Genomic DNA, 18,657 nt, shown 5'->3' with positions numbered 1-18,657 from the left:
GTAATTTAAAAGAGACTGTGTCAATAACGGAGAGACTTTATATCATCACTTTAGAGGCTCTATGTCACCATTGGAGAGGCAACATGTCATCACTGGTGAGACTTTGGACCGGATTTAGATCTTGACGGAATGGTTTCTCCATCACAACGGTAACGGATATCCCGCCTGCGAAACGTAAATCCTTAGGATATAATGTTTTTTTTATTTCGGGGGATGGGTTATCTGTCACCATTATGACGGGGTAACCCATCCGCCAAGTTCTAAATCAGGTGAACAAAAACTAGAGTAATCCTAATGTCCAAGTGAACAAGGGTATCAAGCAGACCTTGGAAGAAGCATTCACGCGGAGCTCATTTAAAGGCAAAAGACATGTGTCATTTACACATAATGCAGGGGGGTACCATAGGTACCCCCCATGTGCACCCCCCACCCTCCCTTCACCTAGGGGGCCCGCAACGGGCCCCCGCAGTGAAGTTACACATGCTTTTCCATGGCGGAAAAGCCGCCGCGGAAAAGCATGTTTCAGAGCCCATCCTTATCTGGCTGACGGTGTCTGAGAGACACCGTCACCATATTAGTGCTTTTCCGCCGCGGTTGTAAGCCAACCGCGGTGGAAAAGCTGCGGACGGAACCCAGGACCCACCAGCCATCTGTCTGTCTTTTTTGTTTGTCAACGACGTTTCGACCCTATCTCCCAGCTACTAGGGTCTCATCAGGACTATGATAAACCTGGGGATGGTTGAGTATCGAGGTGGTCTCATCCAATCATTGGATGACCACTGAGATGCTCAGCGCCCGTGGATATTAGCAGGAAAATGTGTGGTGTTCACTAGTGAGCTTAACTTACGTAGTGAGTTACTTTGGACCAGTGCCTTCAAGGGCCAAGTCAGGGAGGCAGGGGTGTCCCCTGTATCGTCCTTATAGACCAGTGGTGGAAAGCTTCCATGTGGTTGGTGAAAGTATGTCATTTTAAGTAGCCCCTAATTAGGTCAATGTAGTCCTCAAGCTTCCATGTAGGTTATTTAAAGTATTTTCTGTAGCTTTCTAAAGTTTAACCAATTATCATTAAGTCTCAGACCAATGGGCAGAGAGTTAGACACTCTCTTTCATTATTTTGGAGACTCTATGCAATCGCTGAAGATACACTTTCAGTATAGCAGAGACTCTATGCCCTCACTGAAGACAATGTATTACACTATTAGGAAGGCTCTACAACATCACTGAATAAGCTCTTTCACTACAGTAGAGACTCTATGGCCTCACTGAAGACACTCTAGCTCACTACTGGGAGACTCTATGTCCTCACTGAAGACAATCCATTACATTATTAGTGAGACTCTATAACATCACTGAAGACACTTTTTCACTACAGTGGAGACTCTATGCCATCACTGAAGACACTCTAGTTCACTATTGGATAGACTTTATGCCATCACTGAAGGCACTCTAGTTCACTATTGGATAGGCTTTATGCCATCACTGAAGACACTCTATTTCACTATTACGGAGACTATATGCTCTCACTGAATACACTTTATTTCATTGTTGTGGAGACTCTATGCCCTCACTAAAGACATTCTTTTTCACCGTTGGGGAGACTATGTCATCATTGACGACACTCGGTTTCACTATGTAGAAACACTATGGGCCTCATTAGGATGGAGGATTTTCTGCATCCTCCGGGCTGGCGGAAGCCACCGCCGGCCCGGAGGATGCGGAAAATCCTCTGCGGACCCACCAAAGACCCACCGCCACATTAGGATGGCTGGTGGGTCCTGGTTTCCGTCCGCAGCTTTTCCACCGCGGTTGGCTTACAACTGCGGCGGGAAAGCACTATTATGGTGACGGTGTCTCTCAGACACCGTCAGCCAGATAAGGATGGGCTCTGAAACATGCTTTTCCGCGGCGGCTTTTCCGCCGTGGAAAAGCATGTGTAACTTCACTGCGGGGGCCCGTTGCAGGCCCCCTAGGTGAAGGGGGGGTGGAGGGTGCACATGGGGGGTACCTATGGTACCCCCCTGCATTTGTATGCAGGAAACGGCAGGCAACGCGTGGTGCCTGCCACTTTCTACATACAAATGCATGCGTGCATTTTTAACATTGCAGCGGGTGCAGCTTGAAGCCGCACCCGCCGCAATGTTAAAAATAGAGGATGTGACCGCCAGGGTGGGGGTCACATCCTAATTGCACAGGAGGGAACTCCGCAGCCCATGCGGAGGTTCCCTCCTACTCTATGGTGGCGGACGGACTCAGGTCCGTCCGCCATCATAATGTGCCCCTTAGTGTTGTCATTGAACACCCTCCACTGCTCATCTTCGTGTCCGTTCTTCACCTATGATAGAAGGAAGCGCCTGGTGACAAGGACGTGAGTCTTGGGGTGTTTTTAAGAGATGGCCATTTGTAAATCAGCAGGTGGCAGCCTCCAGCAGCTTCACACAAAAGTGTACTGTGATTCAGGGCGGTAGTCTGACCAATAAATGTACCTGAGTACCCGTTACACCCTCCAAATGCCCTACCTTGAAAATCTACGCTAGCAGTGAGAGCTTGGTCAACATACAGTCTTCACTTCGGGGGTGAAAACAGGTTTGGAGGTCCCAGGCCAATCAAGGGTCAAGGGGCTTAAATTGTGTCATCTGGACAATTTTCTTCTGGCATCCAGTGTCCCCTCTTTTTTGGACCCAGATCTGAGCACTAAGTCCATCCCTTTAAACATGACCCTGAAGGGAGGTAAGCAGGGCGGTCCCAGGCTTTCTGGGGAGGTGTTGTAGGCTAGAAACTCAGCACAGACAATAGGAGCACCGAATAACACTGACAAACACCGAAAAACAGCAACTACCGAAAAAAAGGCTTTTTACAAAAAACAACCCCATACTGGCTCAAAAAAGGTGTTCATAATCATTCCAATCTTTATTTCGGCCATTGGCCATAAAAGATAAACAGTAAAACATAAACAATCGCAGTAAAATCAACATGTATAATCAATCAATACACACTTAGACAGTATAAAACCTTGGGATTACATATTGCTAAAATGCATTAAGAACTATGGATCTTAAAATTAAGAGGGAGCCTGCATCTTCAAAATACGGGTGCGAGTGTGCCAGACATTAGTAAGAAATGTTGCTAGCGCAAACACAGTTGGGCCTGTAACATCGGTTTTTAAAATTCTATACATTGGGACATACTCCCTGCAACCCAAGTTTCTAATCGGTGGAAGGAGCCAATGTTTCCTCGCAACCTTGTAAACTGGGCAAAACAGGACCACGTGTAAGTCACTTTCCTCCGCGGCATCACAGGCCGGGCACTGCTTAGTGGAGGGGGGTGATGACCAGGAACTGGTAAAGGATCGAAGGGGCAGTGTGCCATATCTCCATTGGAGAAACAGCTTCCTGGCCAGCACAGGGGAGATGGCATCTAAAACCCCCTCAAACCTGTACAAATCCTTACTTTGTGCAAATACAGAGGATAGTGACCCTTCACCCTGGCTATCTAGGGCCCTAGCTAATTTTTGTTCGTGATATGCATTGGCCAGGGCTCTCTTAGAAATGTTTGGTGCGGCATTAGCAGGATCTGACCAAAGGTCAGAAAACCCCATTGTCATACAGGTATTTTGGATGTATTTTATCCAGGGGATCCGAAGCGCTTTCGGGTGGGTCAATAGCTCCATCAGTTCCGCCCTATAGGTGGAAAGATCATTGCTACTCCACAGCCTTCGCCAGAAAGCTATGGGTCTCAAACCTAGTTCGTCGGCTATTGGTCGCAGACCCAGATCTAACCTCAGGGGGAGGAGCGGGGTGCTGGACGGAAGTGCGACTATCTGTCTGATGAAATTATTCTCCGTCGAGGACAGACTACGACAGGATGTATGTCCCCACAGTTCCGCCCCATACATAGTTGCGCCCCTGGCCTGCGCCTTGTAGATCTGGATAAGCGACCCCAGTGGACGGTATGAGGAGCCATTCAACATCCGAGCGATGCCCCCTGTAGTTTGTACCAATTTAAGGTTAGCCCTGCTCTGATGGGATCCCCAAGACATAGTTTCATTGAGAGTCACACCGAGATATTCAAAGGTGGAAACTCTCTCGAGCCGTGCGGCTCCCAATAGCGGATTCGGCCGCAATTTTTGGCTTGGGTTCAAAACCATAAACTTAGTTTTAGCCGCGTTAATTTCTAACCCCCTGTCAGTGCAGAAGGCCACAAATGAATCGAGGATCCTCTGTATCCCCATTGGGGTTTTAGACAGCAGCAGGGTGTCATCTGCACACATAATTGCAGGCACCCTGCTGCCGTTCAGCTTGGGGGCGTCGGTGTAGTCGGTGGCATTTAGGTGGGCGATTACCCCATTGACGAAGAGGCAGAACAGGGTCGGTGCCAGCACACAACCCTGTCTTACCCCTCGATCAACAGGGAATCTAACCGTAAGTACCCCGGACCTCCCGCACCTCACTCGAGCATAGTTATTATGGTGTAATCTCTGTAAGATTATCAGGATGTCCGGGGGGACGCTCATCTCTGCCAGGACGCTCCACAGTTTCCCTTTGGGCACCAGGTCGAAGGCGGCCCGCAGATCCACAAAAATTGTGTAAAGACTGCCGCCCTCGAATATTGCTGCCCTCCAATAGATGATGTTCAGTCGAAAAACCTGGTCCACGGTTGAAGCTCCCTTTCTAAATCCCGCCTGGTAGGGGCTAAGGACACCCACCTCCTCTGCCCAGACCTAGAGCCGGTTCAACAGTACCCTGCCAAACAGTTTATGTGCCACATCAATTAAACTGATGGGTCTGTAGTTGGCTGGGAGGAGAGGCGAGCCCTTTTTGAATATGGCCAGCCAAGTACTGGGGATTTCCATGCCGCTGAGAACTCCGTTGAACAGAGCGACAAGATAGGGGGCCCAAACAATGGGCTCCTGTTTGAACAGGTCCCCGGGTAGGCCACCCAATCCTGGCGCCTTTCCCGAGGTGAGTCCTGCTATTGCGGCAGTGACCTCGCCCAAAGTTATTGGATCCCCCTCGTAGTCTGGCCAACCAACCCCAATCTCAGTGGTAGGTTCTCCCGGCTCAGAGCTGTAGAGAGACTGAAAATGTGCCTGCCACACCCCTGGTGCGATGTTTGGCTCGATTGCCGAATGGAGATTTTCTGACCCCCCGCTCACTATCCTCCAAAACAATCGATGGTCTTTTATCGCTAAAGCCTTAGTAAGCTCTTCCCATTGATTTTCCTCCCATTCAGCTTTAGCGTGGGCAACAAGTTTTTTATAGGCCCGTCTACTTTCTCTTAACTTATCCCCCCCTAGACCCTCCTTGATAGATCTAAGGAGTTCCCCTTTTGCCCTTCTGCAGGCTATGTTATACCATGAGGATTTGCATGGCCACCCCCTACTTGAATTCCGTGCGTTACTAAAGAGGTTAGGGGCCACGACCTTTATGAGGTCCTCATGTGCCTGACATAATTTGGCCTGAGAGTCTTTGTTGTCCACCCCGGTATCTAAATCTCCCACAGTTTCCAAGACGGGGATTATCCCGTCATAAAGCCTCGGAAGTTTCTCCTTGCTTGAGACCAGGTGTTCCCACCTGATTCTTCTCCGGTTGTTTTCCAGGAGGAGTTCAGGTTTGCTCCCCTCCGGAGATATTGTAGGATTCTGGAGGCCAGGGTGGATGTGATCAAGCTCAAGTGCATTATGGTCACTATCTAACCTTTCCATTACCCTAAAGTCCCGGATGGTTGGCCAATTCGCTATTTGAACCAAGACATAATCCAAGCGAGACTCTCTTCTCACTCTATTATAGGTGGTTCTGCTGGGTATGTCAGATCTAATTCGCCCATTACAGGCTCTAATTCCAAACTTTAGGGTAAGGGCTGTGATCTGTAATGCTAGGGGAGTCCATGCCTTCGGGGGGGAGCTTCTACCGGGGGCACTGACCATCTAGCCTCTTCCTCCGTTGAGAACCCCTCTAGAAGACCTGGCAGTGGCTCAAAGTGGGAATTTAAAATCCCCTCCCACTACGTAGGGTAAGTCACTTGGTAGTTCAGATAGATAGTTCGTGAGTTCATCTATGGTAGGTGATTCCTTGGCAATTCCAACTGGCCTAGAATAGATGTTAATTAAGACAAGTTTTGTTTGGTTTGGCCAGGATAGTAAAACCACAAGGATATCGTCGGAGGTGGCCGGTAACCGTGTTGCCTCGCAGCCTAGGTGAGATGCAACCCAGGTTGTTAGCCCCCCTGATGGGCGACCTTTGCCCTCCCACCTGGCTGGGATAAAAAATGACTGGTAACCTTGGTGCCCATAGTCTTCTCTTGCCCAGGTCTCCTGAAACATGCAAACGTCCCCAGTCTCGATGTAATTTTCCCAATCTTGAGCGGCCAGTTTGTTAGCTAATCCGGCAACATTCCACCAGATTAATCTCAGATGTTCAGAGGTGTCAGTTGCCGGGCCAGAAGAGTGGGGGGAGACAATTTCAGATGTTGAACCAGTCGGTGCATCGGGAACATTATCAACAATGAGGCCAGGTGGCTCAGGGGGGCTGCAGGAGCCATTGTCCCGGGTCACAGGGTTGTTGGTGGGCAGTCAGTCAACCCCGTCTAGGCCGCTCAAGCAGTTAAAGCGGTTGTAATGAAAATAGGGTGTATCAGGTAGCTGGAAATTTGGGCGTTGGACATATTCTTTGTGTCTGTGTCTCCGTTCCACCCTTATCCAATCTCCATGCGGCAGATTATAGTGCATGCGGATGGGTGGATAGAAAAAGGAGACTGGCAGGGTCTGTATGGTGGAATCCAGTGAACGGTTCAACCCTGCACAAATATGTAAAACAGTACCCGGGTCCTTGAAAGTTACCATTATACAATCCCCTATTATTGTTTTCCTCGTCTTCCCCAGCCAGGGCACCCTTCTGACCATAATGATCTCATTATTAAATTGTGGTGGTAGGGGTCGATTCCAATTCAGCCATTTAATGACTTTCTTCTTCAGGGATTGGAAATCTTCGTTTTCTCCTCTTTGTAGAGGGGGAGCACCCGCTAGGACCACCATTAAACTGTTGGCTTCTGGGGGCAGATCTGGTCTCCGTGGTCTTTGAGCAGGCTGGGCCGGAGGGGGAGAGGAAATACTAACCGCTTGGGGGAGCCCAGAGTTTATCCCTGGCTGTAGACTTTGGGGGGCAGGGTCTATTAACTGTGGGGGCATATTGCTTAAAGTGTTTCGTGGGGCCGGAACTGAAATAGCCATAAGTGGCTGCAAAGGCAGGACAGTGGGGGCGCCCTGGGAGGGTCCTTTGTTGGCACCCTGTGAGACTCCTATGTTGGGGGGATTATGTTTGTTAGGTAAAGTACCTGTGGGAGGGTTGGGCCCCATATATTTAGATTGCTTGCTAACTAGGGTGTTCAGGGTAGTTAGGGTTGCCTCTAGAATGGTAAGCCTGATCTCGACTTTTTTCATGCTTTCACTGATGGGCTGCAAGAGTGAGCGAAGTAAGAATTCTATACTCCCTAGAGATGTAAGTGAGGGAGCTATATTAGACGGATTAGCCACTGGGTCGCTGTTGGTAACAACAGTGATAGCACTTGGATCCTTAGGAGAGGTAACTGTGTTCACGTTATCTCTAGCACTAACAGGGGGGAGTGCGGTGTTATGTTTTTTGCCAAAATCTTGGTGGGATATTTTGGTTTTCCCCTGCCCCCCCCCCTTGTCTTCCTTCTGCGTTTGCTGGGTGGGGGCCCATGCATATCCACCACAACACTTTGCTTTGGCTTGTTTTTCTTGCTTTTGTTTAGCGGGGGTTTGGGTGACCAAATCAACTGCCATATTGGTGGATGTTAGGGATGGAATAATCTCTATGTTCTTTTCAGACAGTGTACCAGGGGTAGTATGGGTTTCCCGTAGCAGTAGGGGAATGTCCTCTTGGGTTGGTGGATTTTGGCTATCAGTGGGGGTACCTTCCTCTTGGGAAATGGGATAGGGAATTATCTCACTAAGGGGTCTGCTTTTCATAGTTTCAATTGGGCGACGGCGCTCTGCCCTGCGCCTCTCTAAGGAGCTTTCTTTTCCCCCATCTCCTTTGGCGGATTTGAAATAATTATCCAGAGTCCCTGTGTTGATTCCCCCCGCCCTTGCTGGAGTTTCACATGGTGCTGGTGAGGGCATGTCCGTGATCTGTTCCTTGGTTCAGCTGGAGTCAAGAAGATTCAGACGAAAGAGAGTGGGCCCAGCCCAGCCTCTTTCAGCCCCTGACGGCCACAGACGGTCCCGCCCTTGTCCCGGGCTTCTCCCGCGCGCGCTCCCGCGCAGCGGGGTCGTGCTCCACTTAAATAGTTAATAGGATGATTAGGGTTGAGCCTTTCAATCCCCCGGCGCTCAGGGGGGCGGGGCTAGCAGGGAGAGCGGGCCAGGTGTGTTTGATTGGCCAGCAGGGACTCCTGGAACATCGAGTCCCTGCGCGCTCGCAGCCCTGCTCCGCCCTTTCTGCAGCTTGGTCAGTCCTTGCCCAGTCTGCCTGACTTAGCAGCGAAGTGGGTCCCGCGGAGCGGGAGCCGCGAGGAGTTGACAGGAATCCGAGGCTTGAAGAGTCCGGGGTTGATGGAGCAAAGCGGACAGTGCAGCCTCCAGTAGCAAGCAGCACGAAAAGCAGGAGGTCCCACAGTGCAGGCAATGGGTTGAGCCTTTCAATCCCCGGCGCTCAGGGGGGCGGGGCTAGCAGGGAGAGCGGGCCAGGTGTGTTTGATCGGCCAGCAGGGACTCCTGGAACATCGAGTCCCTGCGCGCTCGCAGCCCTGCTCCGCCCTTTCTGCAGCTTGGTCAGTCCTTGCCCAGTCTGCCTGACTTAGCAGCGAAGCGGGTCCCGCGGAGCGGGAGCCGCGAGGAGTTGACAGGAATCAGAGGCTTGAAGAGTCCGGGGTTGATGGAGCAAAGCGGACAGTGCAGCCTCCAGTAGCAAGCAGCACGAAAAGCAGGAGGTCCTATCAATATCAATAGTCATCTACCTACTGGTTTTGGCAACTGGCCCTTTTCAACAATTAATCTCCGTCAGGGGCCCAATTAGACTGAACTTCGGCAGGGGGGGAACACGTCAACAGGCTCTGTGCCATCAGTGGTGAGATACTGTGCACCACTGTGTCACCAATGGTGTGACTCTGTGTCATCACTGGAGAGAATCTGCCATCACTGATGAGACTCTGAGCCATCGTTGGTGAGACTCTGTGACATCACTGGTGAGCCTCTGTGTCATCAATGGTTTCCAGCAGTTTCCTGCTGCTAAAACGGCGATAATTTTAACGAGGTTCTTTCTATTATGCAGTGAAAAAAGAAAGGATCCCTTTAGGTAAATCCTATAAAGACTGAACCATAATCTTTACACCTCCAACATTCAAATATCTTTCATACTCATACTTCCCACCATGAAAACCATATGTAAGGGGAAACCAACAAACTGGCAGATGCATCAAAGTTATGTTTTGCGAGTCCTTAATAGCGAATTTTAAGGAATTGCTATTAAAGACTCGCAAAACGGGATGCATCTAAGAATCGCAATGTTATTAGCGATTCCAACAGATTCCTTATTTGCGATTCGGTAATAGCTAATCGCTAAGGCCCATAGGAATGAATGGGAAAGCCATTACTTATTAGCGATTAGCTATTACCGAATCGCTAATGTTCCGCTATTTCAAGGGTGCCAAAGGACACCCTGTTGCACCCCTGAAATGGACCTGTGCACAAATGTTACACACACACATGCCCTAAGGGACAAAAGTGCATTTTTCAAAGTTTTAGCAAATTACCACGAAGTTCAACTTCATGGTAATTTGCTCCCCCTATTAGTGAAATCGCTATTTTTTTGGGTTTCATGCATTGCATTTAAGGAATCTCATTTTGGGATTCCTTAAATGCAAGAGCAATTTAAGGAATCACTATTTAGAGATTCCTTAAATTGCGATTTCTGCATTTGGGAGGATGCATCCCAAAAGCAAAAATACCGGGAGCAAACGGCCAGATTCTGAGAATCTGCCCGTTTGCTCCCGGTATTTTCTTTGATGCATCTGCCTGAAAATAGTTAAAAAATCATCCTCATATATGTTTATTATTTGTTTGTATACAAGGTATTATAATAAAAAAAGCACATAAATTCATACATTTGATAAGACATATACCACTTCATAATTCACATTAGGAAGGATATACACATTAAGAAGATATTGAACACAATCCCAGCGCATGAAAACTACCTAAGTACAATGTTTAACAGTTTAGACATGGAAGCTTAGTCTTAACAATGTACACTTCCGTCATACCCTATACTTATGATACTGGGAATGAGCTTTTTAAACTTGGGCCTCTTTTCACCAGCACTGGGTGACCGGATAGTGCAACTGAAGTTGAAGCGTCGACGCGTTTCGATGGTTTTTCAAAAGTTGTATTATTGTGTGCTCTTTCATATGCAGACAGTTTTCATGCAGTGACCTTCTGATATGTGGTGGCTAAAGCCCTCACGATGGAGAGTCTTATATGGGATTACTTGTCCCTTCTATTTTGGTGGGGGAAGGATATATATATCTTCCAATCTTATAAATTTGGTAGAAGACCCCCCAGGTATGGGCGCTTCAGAGAGACAGACAGCTTTAGCGATTAAAATCAATAGTACAATCTTTACGTTAAACGTCGGCCTGAGTCGTGCGGTTTATCTTTGTAATCTCTTGTCAGCATACAATCTCGGCAACATCCTTTTCTTCCTGTGGGTGGCCTCTGGATATGGCGTAATGTTCTGCACTGGCCCCGTGTAAAATGGGGGTCCAAATCTCCGTGTACTACGGATGCTCTGTTCTGTCGGTGATCGTCTGGTCTCAGAACCGCTCCTCGCTATTGCTAATATGCCCCATAGTCCTCAAACCCAATACGATTACAACAAACATAACATAGAGAATTGTGGAAATGTTTATAGGCCACTGACAGGTGTCTTTAAAAAGGCCAAGTAATGGTTTGACAGCAAAAAAGCAGCTTCTACAGATCCAATCCAAACCAGCTGGGACCCAGGCCGTTAGTTCAAGGCGACGACCATTTTTCCCAATTCTCCAAAACATCCTTCTATGAAATGAGAATGAGTCATGAGATAGTTTTAATTCCATCTTCAGAAAGAAGCATCTGCCTGGCTGCTCATCCGAATGCACCATGTGCTCGTCTGAGGCCGCGCACGTGTTTGACGCAGAATCCTCCGCCCACTGGGATAAGGCGGCTGATTTTGGGGTGAGTGACTGACACGTCACACAGTTGATCCCAAATCCAGCTTCCATCACTCCTGAGATCGAATATTATTGCAAAACACGTGGCAATATTACTGCCTCTTAATTATTCTGGTGGAAATCTGTATTTTTTTTTCAAATCAAAATAAAATAGTTGTTATTAGCGCCCTGTATTTGGAGACGTTATCAGGCATGGGCAAAGGGAGCAATTGTCCCTGGCCCCCTCTTCCAAGAGGCCCTGGAATGTGAACCTTTTCGCAAGCACATTTTTATCTATTTCTCTGTCTGAGCTTTAATATTGCAAGTAAATATTGTCTGGCATCATGGGGTTCAAATAAGTAGGAATTAGGGGCCAGATGTAGGTAATGAAGATTCACTGATTCTAAAATAGCGAATTTTACCGATTCGGTATTTTAGAATCGGTAAATGGAATGTAGGTTTATAGGGCCAGATGTAGGAGCCCTAATACCGGTCGGAAACGCCAGATTTCGGCCGTTTCAGACCGGTATTAGGCTTTTCAGATGTAAGGGGCCTACTGAATCGGTAATTTTACGGATTCGGTAATTTTACCGATTCGGTAAATATACCGATTTGGTAAAATACCGAATTGGTATATTTACCGAATCAGTAAATCCATATGTAGCTGACACTCCTAAGAGTGCCACAGGCCCTTAAGAGTCGGTATTTTACCACACAATTCTATTGTGTGGTAAAATACCGAACTCAGGTGTGCATGCACATCTATGCATGCACACCTGTGCCATGTGACACACAGACATGCCCTTAGGACATGTATGTGTGCCACATGTCACACAAGCCTGTACTTGGGGTGCTACAGGGTGTCAAAGTGACACCCCCTGCACCCTTGCAGGATTCGGTATTTACCGATTCGGTAAATACCGAATCGGTATTTCCCATTGATTCCTATGGGCTTCAAGGCCCATAGTAATCAATGGGCAATACCCATTGGATTCTTACTTTTTCGGTATTCCTAAATTCGGAATTACCTAAATCTTCCCCCTTCCCATTTACAGACTCTTAAATACCGATTCGATAAAATTCGGTATTTAAGAGTCTGTAAATGTGAATTACCTACATCTAGCCCATATTCGGTAAGTATTAATATCGAATCGTATGTACCGATTCAGTAATTGCCATTCATTGCTATGGGCCTGGAGGCCCATAGGAATGAATGTCAATTACCGAATCGGTAAATACCTATTCAGTAAAAGGGGGAAAAAATTGAAGGGTGGCAGGGTGTCACTTTGACACCGTTTTGCATCTCTGAATCGTGCTTGTGTAAAACGGTGATGGATCAAACCCTGATCTTTGGACTGGGTAAGAGTGGTCTGCTTACTTCAGACACTCTGTTCATCACCACCCCCTTTTCTGAATCATTTTTGTCCACCATAAGCGTGGAAGGGTATACTCAGATGTGAGTCCCTAGCTCATTGCACCATTAGGATTCAAGCAAGCCGGGCCGAAGACGGCTGAAATGCCAGAAACCGGTCCCCGGTAGCTTGTTTCCTTCCCAGTATAAGAATTGGCTTGGTAGTTTGGTTTGCCCTGCTCCCATCATGCACTGGGCCAGGGTCAGACTAATTTGCATATAGCCAAGTTCTGAGCTGGGATGGTGCAGTGAGCTAAAAAACGGTGATGGATCAAACCCTGATCTTTGGACTGGGTAAGAGTGGTCTGCTTAATTCAGACACTCTGTTCATCACCACCCCCTTTTCTGAATCATGTGTGCACATGTGGCACACATACATGCCCTAAGGGCATGTATGTCTGCAACATGGCACAGTTGAAAATGCACAGATTTGCATTTTCAAAGGCATTCGGTATTTACCACCAACTTAAAGTTGGTGGTAAATAACGAATCCTTAAAGCACATAAGCACTCTTCGGAATGTCCAGCTGCGCGACAGTCATCACCTGTTGAGACCGGGGTGGGGACTTCTACTGTAAATGTGTGTGGGAACGGGCATGGAGCGGGGATTCCTAGGATGTCTTTCCGTACATCAAAGTATTTGCAAGAATGTGCCACATGTAATAAACTGCAATAAAGACCATAAACCTGTGTATAAGAGGCCAGGCCTCGGAGATACGGTTAGAGCACCTCGAGAAGATACCCTGTTGTCTGATTTGATGTGTTCTGCTCCGTCAGAATAAACTCCTGTTTCCTGCCTTCCAGTCTCCAGCGCCTGCCTCTTTGTTTGATAGATTCGAGTGGTATGAGAGGCAATTAACGCCGGGCAATACTTAAAGGTTCTTGGTCGACATCGGCCCTACCTTTTCCACTATTGGCGACCCAAACGTGGGGCCCATCAGCGACATGTGGATCCAGTGGGAGAGGTCCTGACGACAGAGTGAACGACTGCAACGATCGGGAGAGTTCCTGCCCGATAGACCCTCGTCTGGCAGCCGATCATCCGAACTTCACCGGTTCCGAGCAGACCTCTCTCGAGTGATCTACGGTCCTGACTGGGAACCATCAGGAGTGCCGCGACAGTTACGGAGAATAGAGTACGATCGGGCGCTGGATGCGGAAGACGAGAAACTGTCCATGCGGTCAAGGTAAGGTCGTGTAACACGACAAATTGCGAAACGATTGTTTGATTGTTTGGAAAATACTAGTATTACTCTTTGATTGTTTTTCTTTTGAGATATTCTCTGCCTGCAAACGAGGAAGAATAGAAATATTCTCTCTTCCTTTGCAGATAGTGAAGGGTAGGTAACGCGGACTTTTGTCCCCCGTTGTAATCTGTCGTGCCTATTTTTCTCCCCACTGATTAATTGATTGTCCGAACATTGATTGTTCGAAGTTGGTTCTTTGAGATATTCTCTGTTTGCAAATAACGTAGAATAGAAATATTCTGTCTAGTCTTTGCAAGTAGTGAAGGATAGGTAGTGCGGACCTTTGTCCCCTGTTGTAATCTGTCATGCCTATCTTCTCCCCACTGATTGGTAGTTGGTTCAGCCCGGACCGCTTATTAGAGGTGAACCATCCAGCTCCACTGGAAGGCACCCCTAATAAGGACATGTTCATGAAATATGGACTAGTCGCCATAGCCTATAGCAAACTATGGCACAAATATACAAAAAAGGATCAGAAAAGTCAGTGGCCACTGATAGGATCCTTCGATGACGATAAAATTAACGCCCTGGAAACAGCCCTTCGTAACAATAAAACAACGCCCACTATGCTTGATAGTCTCGGCATGTGGCGCAAAGAAACAGAACAACGCAAAAAGAGAAACGAAGTCAGATTAGAGAAAGAACTACGAAAAGCAGCTCACCTAGCTGCCAGAAAGTTAGAGGAAGAGATAAAGGAGAGAGAGGCAGCCAAACAGAAGCAAGAGTCTGAAACATCGAGTCAGTGTCCTGTCAGAACACCCCTATGCTCTACCCCAAGTTACCCTTGAAACAGCGAGCGAACGATGATCTATTACTAGGTCCTCCAATCATCTACAAGTCCCCTCTACATGCCCCTTCCAGACCCTTAGTACAGCACCCGCCACCCCCACGCACGGATGAGAATAGTACCAGGGCCTCGGTCCTCGTGGCCTCCGCGCCGGCCGAACCCGTTGTACTTGAAGCAGCGCAAGCAGCAGTATTAGACAACCCTGAGGCCCGAAAGAAGGATTCCACTAGAATAAAAAGGTTGAACAAGGATGAGCGAGCAGGGATCGACAAGATAGTAAAGACACTAGTGGAACGGAAGGAGAGTGAGGAGTACGTAATGGATATGTACAATTCATATGCTGAGAGCCACTTTGTTGTGCGATTTTGTTACCATACCCTAAATGCTTATGAGGACCGATACCGAGACAAAGGTCCCGAGAGCGTAACAACTCTATATAGAAAGGTTGACATCGGGGATGAGGGCGCGTGTGATGTGACGGACCTCCTCACGCGTACGCTTGAAGTTTTCTGCCACCTCACTGAACAGGGGTTGGAAGCTAAAACTACGGCTCCTGTAGCGACCGAACCTCGAATAGAACAAGCTAGTGCCATGATGCCTATAAGGGAGGCCGCTCCCTACTGGGTTCCCCCACGAGGTCTGGGAACGCACGATGATATTAACCATCAAGATGTGAAAGGGAGGGTAGTTTATAACTGGGTCTACCAACCATGGGATCGACAAGATATCCTGACGTTCCGAAAATCCCTGTCCGATTTACGGAAAAACCCCACTGCCTTTTACACTGAATTAGGTACAGCCTTAGGTTCAACGATTATGACCCTAGCTGACATCGATTTGTTTTTCGGGTTATGTCTGCCAGCTGATCTGTGGAAGCAAATCCGGAAAGTCGACCACCTTGAGCTGTTCGGACATACCTGGTCACAACTCGATGGCATAGACAGACAACGAGAGCCTGGACAGAAACCGTTGAAATCCATTTTACAACTCCCAGACAAAATCGTGCAGAAACTGAAAACCCTGATCCCAGAAAAGAAGGTGGACTGGTCGATAGTAACCGCCTGCCGCAGGAAACCCCAGGAAGATGTGTCAGAATACTTCTCCCGGTTTGAATCGGTGTTTTCCGATTACAGCGGCCAGGACATGACCACTGCAACCGGACATCATCTGTTTGTTCAGAACTATGTTAAGGGTCTGTCACAGGAGGTCTCTCAGAAACTACAGGCTAGCGAGAGTAGTTGGGCGGCCTCCAAACCCGCGGCTATCCTCCAGATGGCCCAGTATTATGAGCATCAGAAGAATGAAAACGATAGGGCGACAGAGAAAATGAAAAAGGACTTAAAGGAAAGAGTGATGATCGCACAGTTGCAGGGGGTGACTATAGGACGAGAACAGTACAAGGGAAATTACCAGTCGAATGCTCCTAGAAACCCACCCCCTAAATACCGTACACCCGCACCCTATGTTGGACGAAAAGACATCGACCAGAACCAGTGTGCATTTTGCAAAGGATTGGGCCATTGGAAATCTCAGTGTCCGGTCCTGTTAGAAATGAATAAGAATAGGGACACAAGAGATGCAGCGGGTGGGCCAAGAAATAGAGGACAGGGACGAGGGTCCACGAACGACACCAGCAACGACAGGCCAGGCAGACCGAACACATTTGACCGTCCCCGACAGAACCAGTACCAGCAGTCTGACTGCGACGACGCCCACGACTTTGCATAGGACTGCCAAGGGCGAGGGAGGGATCCAGTTGAGCTCTATGTTGACCAGCAAGGTCCTTATGTCACCGCTAAGGTCCTGGGTACGAAGTCTCCATTTCTGGTAGACACTGGCGCAACACGTAGTGCGTTATCTAAACGACTGATTCCAAGGGCACCCTTGTCTGGCTCACTTGTAACATCGATAGGTTTCGATGGAACGCCCTCCACTAATCCCTTGTACACACCGAATTCCTTTGACTTAGAAAATAACACCACTGACACGACGTTTTTGCTCTCATCCAACACCCCTGATGCCATTATGGGACTTGACTTACTGAAGCATTTCCGAGCTACTATTAGGTGTTCGCAAGATGGAGTTCGAGTCTTTCTGTACGATAACCCGGCTCTGCTCAGACTTTGTCCCTCCCGACGCATGTTTTCCATCTCTGACGCTGACTCGTCCCTACTTGACACTCTACCTCCATATCTGTGGGCCAAGACTGACTCAGACGTAGGACGCATGATGATCGATCCAGTGCACATAACTGTTCGACAGGACGCAATACTCCCAAAACTTCCACAATATCGGATATCGCCCGAGGGCGAGAAGGCATTGGTAAAGATTATCAAGTCCCTGATAGATGCAGGAGTGGTAGAGGAAGTAGTTAGCAATGTTTGCAACAGCCCTATCCTACCCATTATAAAGAAGCAAGGTGAGGGAGATGAGAAAGCGTACCACTTCATCATCGACCTACGAGAGGTCAACAAAGTAGTTGTACCTCAGTACCCCGTGGTCTCAGACATCACCACTATTCTGACTCTGATTCCTTTCACTGCTACCACCTTCACTGTCATTGATCTCAAGAACGCTTTCTTCTCTATCCCCATCCACCCAGACAGCCGATACCTCTTCGGCTTCACCCTAAAAGCCCGATCGCATAGATTCTGTCGAGCACCCCAAGGCTACACTGAAAGTCCCAGCATCTATAGCCAGGCCCTCAAGAGACAACTGGACGCAGTCCAGTTACCCGATGGAGTGGTGTTGATACAGTACGTCGATGATATCCTTTTGGCGGCCGACACCACCCCACTTGCAGTCACAGCCACCATCCAAGTCCTGCACTTCCTTGCGGAAAATGGCCACAAGGTCTCCAAGAAGAAGTTGCAATTCTGCCAACCCCAGGTCCCTTACCTAGGCCACCTCTTGTCCAAAGACGGGAGAAAGCTTACCCCCGACTGGATTCAGACCATTCTAGAGACCCCTGTCCCTAAAACCCAGAAACAAGTCCGCTCCCAGCTAGGCCTCACTTCCTTCTGCCGACAGTGGTTGCCAAATTTCAGCCTCATTGTGAAACCACTGCTTTTCCTGCTGGCTAAAGATGTCCCCTTCCCGCTCCCTTGGACCCCTGAGTGCCAATCCTCCTTCATAGAACTACGGAATGCCCTCTGCTCAGCCCCCGTCCTAGGAACCCCTGATTACACGAAACCCTTCTCCCTCTACACTCACGAAAGGGAGGGATGCGCTTTATCTGTCTTGACCCAGTCCATTGGCCCAAAGGAATGCCCATGTGCCTACTTCTCTGCCACTCTTGACCCCGTAGCCAGAGCTTTGCCTGCCTGCCTTCGAGCTGTAGCTGCCGCTGCTATCTCTATCCGACAAAGTGAGGGGATTGTACTCTCGAACTCCCTCACGGTGTTAGTGCCCCATGCGGTTGACACCCTCCTGAACCAGACTAAGACGTGTGGAAGTTGAAGAAATTGATGTACATAAACAGCATTCATTTCCCTTCTTCTCCCACTCCTCTCCCTGTGAGCACCATGAATACCGTAAACTATTGACCGTATCGCTCTGCCAGTAAGAGCCCATACCCCTATGCATATGTACAGCCATTCTAGGCACCATGGCCCTTTACCCATTGGAATCCCCGGCTTCCCTCCTGCGCGTATCCTAAACCCCCTCTCTCATGCATAGGCCATGAAACCCTCTCCCCCTGTGCGACCCTGCTGCGAAAGGCAACTCTCCTGCTTGACCCGCACAAAACCCCCCCCCCATTCCCTCTTGAAGTGGCATCCTTCGCCTTAGCTGACGTAGCCCTCCCCAGCTGCACCTGACTGCCCCCGCTCTCTCTCTTGTACTGGTCGTAAGATCTCTCTCTCTCTCTCTCTATGTGACTCTGTCCCCGTGTCCACCCTGGCTCTCCCTCCCTTCTCCTCACATGGGCAAGCCGTAAAACTTCTTCTGCAAGATCCTGTCCTTGAGAGTCATGGCCGCGCCTGACCAACACCTCCTTTCTTTCCATGA

The sequence above is a fragment of the Lissotriton vulgaris genome, chromosome 2_2 (assembly GCF_964263255.1).
Source record: "Lissotriton vulgaris chromosome 2_2, aLisVul1.2, whole genome shotgun sequence".
NCBI lineage: Eukaryota > Metazoa > Chordata > Amphibia > Caudata > Salamandridae > Lissotriton > Lissotriton vulgaris.
Note: the sequence above shows the minus strand (reverse complement) of the source record.